A 12,372-nucleotide genomic window follows, 5' to 3' on the forward strand; every position below is an offset into this window, starting at 1 on the left:
GTTACTTGAACTAGCCCCCTAATCTTCAACATCCTTCTGTAGCACCACGTTTCGAAAGCTTCTATTCTGTTTTATCCAAACTGTTTATTATCCATGTTTCACTACCGTACGTGCTACATTCAACACACATAGCTTCAGAAAAGACACTTAAATCTATATTCGATGTTAACAAATTTCTCTACTTCAGAAATGCTTATTTGTCACTGCCAGTCAACTTCTTTTATCGGGCATCATCAGCTACTTTGCTACCCAAATAGCAAAACTCATGTACTACTTTAAGTGCCTCGTTTCCTAATCTAATTTCTTTAGAAGGACCTAATTTAACAGAACTTCATTCAATTGTTTTGCTCTTGTTAAAGGTCATGTTATACGCTCTTTTCAAGACAATCTCCATTCTGTTCACCTGCTCTTCCAAGTCCTTTGCTGAACCTGACAGAATTACAATGTCATCGGCAAACCTCGAAGTTTTTATTTCTTTTCGCTGAACTTTAATTCCTAATCAAATTTTTCTCTGATTTCCAGCCCCGCTTCCTCAATATACAAATTGATTAACATATGAGACAGGTTACAACTCTGTCTCACCTCCTTCTAAACCACCGCTTCCCTTCATGCCCTTCGACTCTTATAACTGAATCTGGGTTCTGCAGCAGTTGTAAAAAACCTTTCACTTCTTGTATTTTACTTCTGCTACATTCAGAATTTCTAACAGAGTATTTCAGACAATAATGCCAAAAGCTTTCTGTAAGTCCACAAATGCTGTAAACATAAGTTTCACTTCCCTTTACTAAGATAAGAAGCAGGGTCAGTATTACCTCGCATTTTCCTACATTTCTCCAGAATGCAAATTAATCTTCCCTGAGATCAGCTTCGGCCAGTTTTTACATTCTTCTGTTAAGAATTCTTGTTTGTATTTCAACCATGACTTATTAAACTCTTAGTTCGTACTTACACACTTGTCAGCAACTGCTTTCTTTGGAATTAGAATTCATTCGCTTTGGTAATAAAACTTACACGCATGATGTAAGAGTTTTGTTATGGCTGGCTCTTCCAAAGCTATCCAAAGTTTTCACGGAATATCGTCTTCTCCCGGAGCTTTGTTCCGATTTAGATTTTTCAGATCTCTATCAGATTCTTCTCACAGTATCATATCTTCTACCTCATCTTCATCTACGTCCAGCCCTCTTCGTTGCCTTCATGTTCATCTCCCTTGTATGGACCCTCTGTGTACTCCTTTCACATTACAGAATTCACTTCTTTGCTTAGGACTGGTTTTCCATCTCAGCTGTTGATATTCATACAGCAGCTTATCTTTCCTACAAAGGTCCCTTTAATTTTCCTGAAGGCGGCATCTGTCTTTCCTCTAGTGAAATATGCTTCTAAATTCTTCCACTTGTTCTCTAGCCATTCCTGTTTAGCCACTTCGCACTTCTTGTCAATCCCATTTCTTAAACGTTTGTATTCCCGTTCGCCTGCTTCATTTGCTGCGTTTTTATATTTTCTACTTTCCTCAGTTAAATTCAGTATAATTTGTGTATCCAAGGATTTCTTCTAGGCCTTGTCTTTATACCTATTAGACTCTGTGCTGCCTTCGCTACTTCATCTCTTAAGGCTACTCATTGGTCTTCTGCCACATTCCCTTCCTCTGTTCTTAATGCTCCTTCTGAAACTCTCAGCAACTACTCGTCCTTTCAACTTATCCAGGTCCTACCTTCTTAATTTCCAACCTTTTTCTTATTTCTTCAGTTTTAATCTACAGTTCATATCCAATAAGTTTTGTTTCGGGCCCACACCTGCCATATAAATGTGTTACAGTTTAAAATCTGGTTGGTAAATGTATGTCCAACCTACTCATAACAGAATTATATAAAGCTCGTGCGATTACCGACGTGAAATCGAAGTCCGACAAAATCGACCGGCTATTACAACCGTGGAGAGAGACATGGTTCATGCCCCTACTAATTTGCGATCTAAGATCCCCCCCCCCTCCCTTATTTTCATACTTCCCTTTACGTATTCCAAGGAAAAGCTGTCTTTTATGCTAGGCTTTCTTGCTTTTAAGGGCTTTTCCACTCTTCAGCAATTGCCGTGTTTTCCCCTTCGCCAACTTTCCTGATCTTGGAAGTCTTTCTCTTCCAGATCTCCCTTCCTCATCTTCCCAATTACTTACACTCTCCATGTTAATCTCAGCCATCCACGCTTCCTCCTTCCTGGCGACGACCAATTCAGGATTCCTTTTTGTCGTCTTCGTTACTCCATTCGCTGTACGTGGTCATACCAAGAGCTCTATTCCCAGTCCTTTGCACGACTGGTTGTCCCATATCCGTTTCCTCTCTACTGTCTTCATTTATTCTCTGTTGTGTCCTGGGTATCCTGGTTGCCCTCCTAATTCCACCCATCTCTACTGCCTGTCTTTGCTACTCTTCCGCTCCACCAGGGTCCGTCCTTCTGTGCCGTAAGTAAGTGTTCTTTCCATTACTGTTTGCAGAATCCTCTTCTTTGTTTCTTTTGATACTGCCAGGCTTCACAGACCTCCATTTAGAATTTTAATTGCTTCCCGTGCCTGCTTTTCTTCCACAGCTTGGCGAGGAATGAATAATCGATCATAAGTACTATATTAAAAATGCTTTACAGCTTTAATAGTTCCCTGCAGCAGTACTATTTCCCTTCCATCTCCTCCGACTATTAAATATTCTGCTTTGCTCATATCTATTCTAAGCATGACTCGTTTAAATGCTCTCATTAATTTCTTCATCACGTATTTGACATCCTCTCTACTTTGTGATATCAGCACCTGATGATCAGCAAATAATAATGAGCTGACACTACCACGTGGAAAGAAAATCCGCATGACTCATTCCACCGTTCCAATATACATATATATTTTAAACCGAATCGATGACTTAATGCAGCTCTGTCCAAGTCCTGTTGGAACGGCTCACACAGCTTTGTCCCTACTTCAACTGCCGCGTACGATTGGCGGTATGTACTTTGAATTAGGGATGTGTGTTATGCTTCTACGCCCACATGCTATATCGCTTCCCATAGACCGTTGGTGGGCACAGAATCATACGCTCTTTCTAAATCCTCAAATATTATGTGTACTTCCGAATGCACCTTCCCATTTATCTGTCTAAGGCTAAAAATACGATCCATACGAGGCTGTCCAACAATGAAACCTGCCTGTTGCTCTTACATCTTTCCCTCAATCTCATTCGCCGACCTGTTTTTCAATGTAGAGCTAAAAAGTGTGCTGACAGAAACCATAACACTAATTCTCCTATAATTATTTGGGTGCTTCTTGTTTCCTTCTTTTTATAGAAGACAGATATTTATGACACCACCACTATCTTGATATTTCCTCACCTTCCACAATTTGACTGAAGAATTTACATATGTCTTACCATTTGAGGAAGACTACATTTCCACAATTCCACCAAAACTCCTCCAAGTCCACTTGCCTTTCCATTTCTTGCCTTTTTCAGCATCGCTTTTACCTCCTCCTCTAGCGTAGGTTCTATATTATGTAACCTACTGCTTTTTTGTAGACTTCTGCCACGTGGTATCTTCTTTTTTATCAGAGGTTCTTGAAAGTTCTTTTCCACAGTCCAAGAGATACACTCGTAGGTTGTATTGGGGGTGCGGAGTTGCTAGCCATTTTCATCTTTCTTATCATCATCCTCCTTGCCTCTGACCACCTCCTATACGAGTATGCTAGGCAGTCGGATTTAAGTTCAGTACGATAACTAAAAGGGAGATGTTATGCCCAAGGAATATTTTCTATCCTAGCTCCTTGATACTAACAAACGCTTTCACACAGGCTTTTTACTCATTTCACAGGGGTAACCATTGCTGCTATAATCCGCGTAATTAGGCACTCGCTCCACCGTTCTGCCTTATCATTTCGCTCGTTAACGGCCGACTAACTTTCAGCGACCAGATAACGGCAAGCACCAAAACTCTCGCAGCTGCTAGACTGAAGGCAGTTCCCCATATCAGTGATGCTGTCTCCAAGAGGCAGTGGCGCGTAAGTGTAAAGTATATACTGAACCAGCATCGCCTGTAGCGTTACATCTCCCTACTTACTTGTTTCCGAAATTCCCACTTTTAAAAAGGAAAAAATAAAGTTCCCAGAGATGTTAATAAAAAAAATGAAAATACCCGCAGAACCAAGTGATATCAGCAGGAGGTACTCACAGTAAAATTGAGAAATAGGATTTCGATATGTTTTCCTTGGCAGTGGTTCCTCAAGGTACTAAAGCTTTCAAATTTCAATATTTATATCTCACTCATTCCAGCATTCACTTCCCATGGATTTTGACAAACATTCACAAATTGCTTTCAAAACATCACGATGTATATACGTAAAAGTTGAAAAACAAAATATAGCAAATATTTAGTTCTTTAGATATTAAAGAAGAATATTCCAGTTCCTTAAATGTGCATATTCTCCAATAGAAATATCAGAAACATCATCACTCTTAATTATTCCACTTCACCTACATTTACCACAGGATATCATAATACAAAGAAAACAATGTATATTATCTTACTAATGAACAAACAGTTCCGCCACAATATTCTGTTTAAATCACGTATTTCAATTTAGGCATATACCGTCAGTCATAACACACATCAAGATTATTCAGGACAAATGAGCTGACACAAGCTAAATTCGTTATTATAGGTAATCTGTCTTGAGCTGACTGCAATCTAATTAAAAAGAATTACACCAGACATGTTTCGCTTTTATTTACAAAGCATCTTCCGTGGTAGTCTGTAAATTGGATACACACGTTTGTACATATTTTGATTGTTTCAGGTTATAACAGTGTTTTCTTCATAAAGTTGGCCTGAAAGCTACTTACGGTGTTTCTTTGTATAATCTGCTCCTTCCCTTCTTGCTAGCAGTGGTTGGTGTCGACAGCATTCATTTCACATCTGTACTTGGCTGTTTTTGGCATTCTGCGTTATTTCCTGCACTGCACTATTTACATTTGACTTTCTTAACTGTTTTTCATTCATCACTGTCACAGTGTTAATGCCTGTTAGTTTGTTTTCGTTCACATTGTAGGTGTTGCCAACCTATGAAACGATTTTGCGAGTGTGTGTATGAGAGAGAGAGAGAGAGAGAGAGAGAGAGAGAGAGAGAGAGGGAGAGAGAGAGAGAAAGAGAGAGAGAGAGTTAGTGAAATTCTCTTGTATGTCGTGTATGTAGGTAGTGACGTGAGAGGAGAGTTGAGGGGGAGGGAGGAAGGAAAGACAGGGATGGTCCGGACAGTGATTATGGGACACATCTGGGAGGAAATGGTAGTGGTAAATGGAGCCTGTGATTATAAGAGTACTTTTAGTGTTATATTAAATGGTCAATCCGTTTAAAGAGTGTGTCATTGGACAAGTTGGTCTGATCATGTATGAGTTGTATCTTTTCTGTTATGGTTTTTTTGGATGTGTGTAGTTTTCATGTAAGGTGAGGAGATGTTTCTTGTTATTGTGTATCCTTATGATTACCATGTCTGTGTCTCTGGTTGTAATTTTATGTTGATATTGGACTAATTGTTCTGCAAAAGTTGAATAATTTGTCCTATACTTCCATGGTCTTACATGTTCTTTTTATCTGGCGTCAAATGTCCTCCTGGTTTGACCTATGTATCTTCCATCACATGTATTGCATTTCAGTTGGTATATTACAGACATCTAATACACATCAGTTTTTCCTGTTGTTTTTGGGAAGTATTTCTGAATTGAGTTGTTGGTTTGGTGTGCTATTTTTATGACTTGTTTATCTGAAAATATTAAATATTCTGTGTGTGCATTTGTGGTTTATGTCACTGTGTACTATCTTTTACTTTCTGTTTCTTTCACACTTTGTGTTATTTCTATTCTTGTATTTTGAGTATTTGTTTGTATGTGATTTTGTCCTCGTGTTGGTGACAGTCGGGTGTTTTTTCTTTTCTGTTTCTTGATTTTCTTATTCAGCTTTGTTACTGAGTTCTCTTTGCATCCATTGTTTGTGGCTATTTCTAATATGGTATTCATTCCTTTTTGTAACTGTCTGTATCTAAAGGTGCTGTGTTTAGTCTGTGGAGCATGTATCTAAATGCTGCCAGCTTTTGTGAACTGAGGTGTTGTGATGTCTCATGTATAATGTTTTTGTCGGTTTTCGGTATATGGCAAATGTGTGTTGGTTATTTTGAATCTTTATGGTGATGTCCAAGAAATTGAACTACCTATTTTGCTCTTTCTCTGTTGTAAAATGTATCTTATCATGAACAGAATTTATGTCTGTGTGTAACTGGTCAATTTTAATGTTTGGTTCATCAGGCACAAGCTGTAATCCATATGTCTGATGCAGTATAGGATTTTGTACCTATTTGACACTATTTTCTTAAATATAACCTGTTCTACATGGTTCATAAGTATGTTTCCTATGGTTCCAGACATTGGAGATTACATTGGTAACCCTTCGCTTTGCAAACAGAATTCATTACTGAACTGAAAATAATTCTGTTCTGTTATTAGCTGTAGAAGCCTGACTATTTCTTTTATGTATTCATGAAAAATGTGCTGTGTGTCTTAAGATTTTGTTCTATAATGTTTATTGTTTCAGTTATTGGTATATTGGAATACATATTCTCTACATCAAATGACAGGAGGGTGGCTGTGTCTGGAACTTGCATGTCTCTTATGATCTTAATCAACTGTGTGGTGTTTCTTATAGACTTGTCTTCTTCTAATTTGTAGTTTTCTCAAAAGGTTTTCAACTTGTATCTTGCAAGTGGGTAATTGGGGGCGTTTCTACAATTCACAGGAGCTCTTGCATAGCTTTGGTTGGCATCGAAGGGAAGGTGCACTGGGATTTGTTTGTATCAGTTTTCCTTTTTTCATTGTTTTCTATTGCTTGTTCAATGTCTTTCAGAGCGTTTCTCAGCTTTGTTTAGAATCTGTTTGTTGGATCTGATTTTAATTCTATAATTTTATTTTTTGTGATGAACTCTTGTGTCTTACTGATGTATCGCTCTTTATCCACGAGAACCACTGTGTTTCCTATATCTGCCTTTGTGATGGTGGTTTTGTGTTCCTGTAGTTCCTTTCTAAGCTTCGTCAGTGATATAGAATCTGCATTGCTTCGGTTTCTTCTGTTTTCTTTCATCTGCGTTCTTATGTTTTTGACTGCATTACTGACTAGCTCTTTCGTCAGACCAATGTTTACCTCACTCATTTCGTTTCATTTTTCCTGTGTGAGAATTCTTTCTGATTCAACTATGTGGTTTTCTATGTATTTTTCGACTATCTGTGTACTGACATTGTGTTTCAGACCTTTTTCGAGTAGTTTTATTTCTTCTGTATGCAAAATAGTGTCAGTGAGGTTGACCAGTGTTGAATAGAACTGGTGTTTTTCGTTAGACTGGGTGTCATTTGTGGCTGTGTTGGGTGTTTGTCCTGCTTTTAAATTTACGATCTTTCTTTTGCGAGTTTTTGTCATTTTTTCTATCACTGCATATGTACGATTTTCAACCTTGCTAACAAGATGTGAGAAAACAGCGGTATTATTCAGAGCACTCGTAAGATTAAGGTGTTCTTTATATAGTTCCCTATTTAGGGTTTGCTTCTAGCCATAAAAAGACCTGATTTCGTTGTTTAGCCAAATTTTTTTGAGCTATTTGATTCCTTTTTTGTGCACTGGCAGACCTGTTGTTACCCTGTATATTAATATATTTAGGTGTAATATTATCTGATCTGCAAGCATTGTTAAACCTTATATGAGGAATAGTTTTATGCAGGTTGAGATGTATCCTTCTAAATTTCATGTGCCTGACAAGGCGTCCATAATAAATTTGTTTTTAACCTAAATCAATAAAAAAATGTGCAGACGTGTGTATCCAATTTACAGACTACCACAGAAGATGAAACGCGTCTGGTGTAGTTCTTTTTAATTAGATTGCAGTCCTCTCAATACAGATAACCTAAAATAACGGGTGTTAACAGCTGCTGCGGAAGATGACCACACAAACAAACGTATTGTAAACTAAACTGATGCCAGCTGTTTCAGATGCAAAGAGAGAAATCATTTAAAAATTATTTAATGGAGAAATTTACATTCCTATTATCGTCAGTATTTTATGTTTTAAGAGATTTTTTCCATTTTGTAATTTTTTTCATTTAAATAAATCTGCTGAAAAATAAAAACAAACTTGTAATACTGGACAGTATCATGGCGATTGGTGTAATCGGTTATGTATCACATTTTGCTGAGAGTTCAATATTATTAAAACACCGTTTGCACATTTTTGACATGGTTCTCGCATTTTCGGAAATGCCGCTTTTGAATATGTTACAATGATTTTAAAATGGATCCCTGCCCGAAACTAGTCATCGAGTTAATAAAAAAATTAAATTTGCAACTTTTGCTGGTTTTTCCTTGTACTTACAGGGGGAATGATTCCGCACACGCATCACTTCCTTACATCGTCCAGTTGTCAGAGGTGGGAAGAGACAACAGATTATTGAAGAAATAGGAATAGAACTCTCTCAGACAGTTTTGTTGGCAATGTGGAAAAAAGATATGATCTATTCTCACAGTTTGAACCGGATGAGCCGCAAGTAGAAGTAAGAGTAAACAGGACACAACAAACATTCAAAATGCGTTTGTGAAGTAAGACGTCAGAAAAAGTCCTGAAGAAGAAAAATGTTTTGTTGTTCGGTGGTTAACTTGGTAGAAGTATTGGTCAACTGTTGCTGGATGATCTAGGATAAGGTTACCAGGTCACAAGTTTTTTTAACCTAATGCAAGTCTGCGTCAGGTGATTGAGGATATGGTTTCACTTTGTAAAGACTTCACAATGGAAGACACCATGGAAATACTGGGTGAGGCGAGCAAGAGCGTAGACATGGACCCAATTGCTCACCTGAGGGTGACCTGATAAAGATATATCTATCTACATCTACATGATTACTCTGCAATTCACATTTAAGTGCTTGGTAGAGGGTTCGTCGAACCACAATCATACTATCTCTCTACCATTCCACTCCCGAACAGCGCGCGGGAAAAACGAACACCTAAACCTTTCTGTTCGAGCTCTGATTTCTCTTACTTTATTTTGATGATCATTCCTACCTATATAGGTCGGGCTCAACAAAATATATTCGCATTCTGAAGAGAAAGTAGGTGACTGAAATTTCGTAAATAGATCTCGTCGCGACGAAAAATGTCTTTGCTTTAATGACTTCCATCCCAACTCGCGTATCATATCAGCCACACTCTCTCCCCTATTACGTGATAATACAAAACGAGCTGCCCTTTTTTGCACCCTTTCGAAGTCCTCCGTTAATCCCACCTGGTAAGGACCCCACACCGCACAGCAATATTTTAACAGAGGACGAATGTAGTGTAAGCTGTCTCTTTAGTGGACTTGTTGCATCTTCTGAGTGTCCTGCCAATGAAACGCAACCTTTGGCTCGCCTTTCTCCCAATATTATCTATGTGGTCTTTCCAACTAACTTTGTTCGTAGTTTAGGTACTTAGGTACTTAGTTGAATTGACAGCCTTGGGAATTGTACTATTTATCGAGTAACCGAATTCCAACGGATTTTTTTTTTGGAACTCATGTGGATCACCTCACACTTTTCGTTATTTAGATATACTGGTGCTGGGCTTGTATCTGTTCTGAGGTGCCATGACCAGCCTCATTTAAACTGTTCTGTTAGGAGAGTTAGTTTGGAGGTGTAATGGCTGCTTGGATCAGGTATAGGGTATCATATCAGTCTGGTTCCTGCTGACACTGTCAGTAGGTGGAACTGTACTCTGCATGGCCTTCACCTCAACAGAAAAGGGAAATGAAAACTGCCCGGGCTAATACCAAATAACTTAAGGAGGGGGTTAGGGGTGGCACTCACACAAGTGCTAAAGTACCAGATGTTACCAATGACAGAACAGCACCTTTTTTTTAGAGTAGAGAGGGCAGACACAAAAGCTGTTCAAAGGCTGAAAATCACATTCACATTGATAAAACAGGTAGCAAGTAAGTAAATTTTAATGTACATAATTCTTGCAAACAGCTCCTGATTGAAACTGGAGATATTCAAAAATTGAAAGAAAAATTAGATTCATCCAACTGTAATTCAGCCAGTGCACATAATCAATTATCCTTATAGCATCATAATATCTGTGGACTAAGGGGTAAACGTAATGAATTGCTTATTTGTGTTGAGGTATAACAGTTGAGAAAACCAGTTCATATAATTTGTCGCTCTGAACATCATGTGACTGCTGATGTAGATATATTAAGTGTTATAGGAATAAAGAAAGCTTCGTACTTCTGTAGAGAAAATATGGAGAAAGAAGGAGTTGCCACATTTGCAGAAACTGTTTTAATTTCAGGAATAAGGATATTAATAAATTTTGCTCCGAACAGCACATAGAAGCTTGTGCAACAGAAGTAATATTTCATAGTAAGTCCTCTACTACGTAAGTGTTTACAGATCATCTACAGAAAGCTTTAAGCTCTTCATGGAATATCTGCAAGCTCTGCTGTCCCATCTCACAGTAAAATAGTGGTCGCTCGTGACCTTAATGGCTGGCAGGAGTGGCCGAGCGGTTCTAGGCGCTACAGTCTGGAACCGCGCTTCCGTTACAGTCGCAGGTTCGAATCCTGCCTCGGGCATGGATGTGTGTGATGTCAAAAGGTTAGTTAGATTTAAGTAGTTCTAAATTATAGGAGACTGATGACTTCAGATGTTAAGTCCCATCGTCCTTAGAGCCACTTGAACAATTTTTGTAATAACGTATCAATGAAGGTAATCAATGAGTGCTCATGCGAGTTGAGTTCTGTTTAAATTATTTGTGTAATCAGTCTCTTATTACTATAACATTTACAAACTGGCTAAAATATTCTAAAGTTAAGACTCTTCAAGAAAGGAGTAAAGAGATACTGTCAAACTGTCGACCAATTTCACCTTTCCTGGCTTTTTCAAAAGTATTTGGAAAGGCTGTATTCAAGTGTCTCCTCAAGCATCTGACTGCAAATACTATACTGTCCAAGTCATAGTTTGAGTTCCTTAAGGGTTCCGATATAGAGAAAGATATTTACACGTACAAGTAGAATGCACTTAATTCAGTAGATAACAAATTAGAGGCTACTGGCATTTTCTGTGATTTGTCAAAGGCTTTTGACTGTAAATGAGACCATTCTCTTAAGTAAATTAGAATATTATGGAGTCACCGGCAGTGCTGCGAAATGGTTCGAGTCTTACCTAACTCAAGGGAACCAAAGGGTGTCGTTGCGAAATATCTGTACAAAATATATACTTTACTAAAATATACTTTACATCCCCATAGAGTTTGGCAGAGATCCGAGTAAATCCACAGTGTCCACTTCTTTAATCTCTTTCAGTTACAGTGGGTGCATGTACCCCTCGTTCTGCACCATTGATGTTTTAGTTTGCTGACAGATTTTACTAGACTGCAATGCTTTCCGCACATGTCTCACTATGTTATGAAACCAACAGTCCCTTCAGAGCTCGTCTATGCATTTCTTGGGACCAAAATGTCCATAACTCAAATATGTGTACTTAATAAGTTTATCAATTCCTTGCTCGGGTGCACAGATTTTTCATTCTTTCCTATCTTCAGTATTTTGGTGGTACAGTTCTGTGTGAGGTAAAATTTCTGAATTTTTTCTGCACTGGTACAGTTGCAGTTTCATTTCATCAGAACCAGTTTTACGTTATCTTTCTGGTTTCGTAATAAATTTCTTCACATTCCCTTCGTAAGCTATCACTTCTATCAAACAAATGTCCACCTTTCTTATTTCCGTCTCCGATGGAACCTCATTCATTCCTAGTCTACAACGTGGACCTGGAACCACCTTCTCACTTCCGGACGCATACTGTGTATCAAGATCAAACTCCTGCACTGCTAGAGTCCTTCTGGTCAGTTTTCCATGTCTTAGTTTACTGGTCATCATAAAGGATAGCTTCTTGTTGTCTGTCACTACCACAGATTTTCGACCAGACAAATAATAACTGTATTTTGCAAATCCAAACACTATTGTCTTCGCTTCCTTCTCTGTCACAGAATACCGTCTCTCGTGATCGTTCAACATTCGACTACCATAGGCGTTCGTCTTTGTCGCTTCTCTCCCCTCTTCTTCCCCCTGCTGGTACAGCTGAATATCTGATCCATAGTCCGACGCATCACATGACAGGTAGAATGTATTTCCTGGTTTCGGGTCTACAAATATTGGAGAAATTACATAGTGCCTCCTTAATTTTATGAAAGTCTTGTCCACGTATTATTTTTCATCAACAGTTCATTCAACGCTTCGTTCTTCAGTACTTGTTCACTTAAGAATCAGAATTATACCATAAGAGTCG

The sequence above is a fragment of the Schistocerca americana genome, chromosome 4 (genome assembly GCF_021461395.2).
Source record: "Schistocerca americana isolate TAMUIC-IGC-003095 chromosome 4, iqSchAmer2.1, whole genome shotgun sequence".
In the NCBI taxonomy this organism is placed as follows: Eukaryota; Metazoa; Arthropoda; class Insecta; order Orthoptera; family Acrididae; genus Schistocerca; species Schistocerca americana.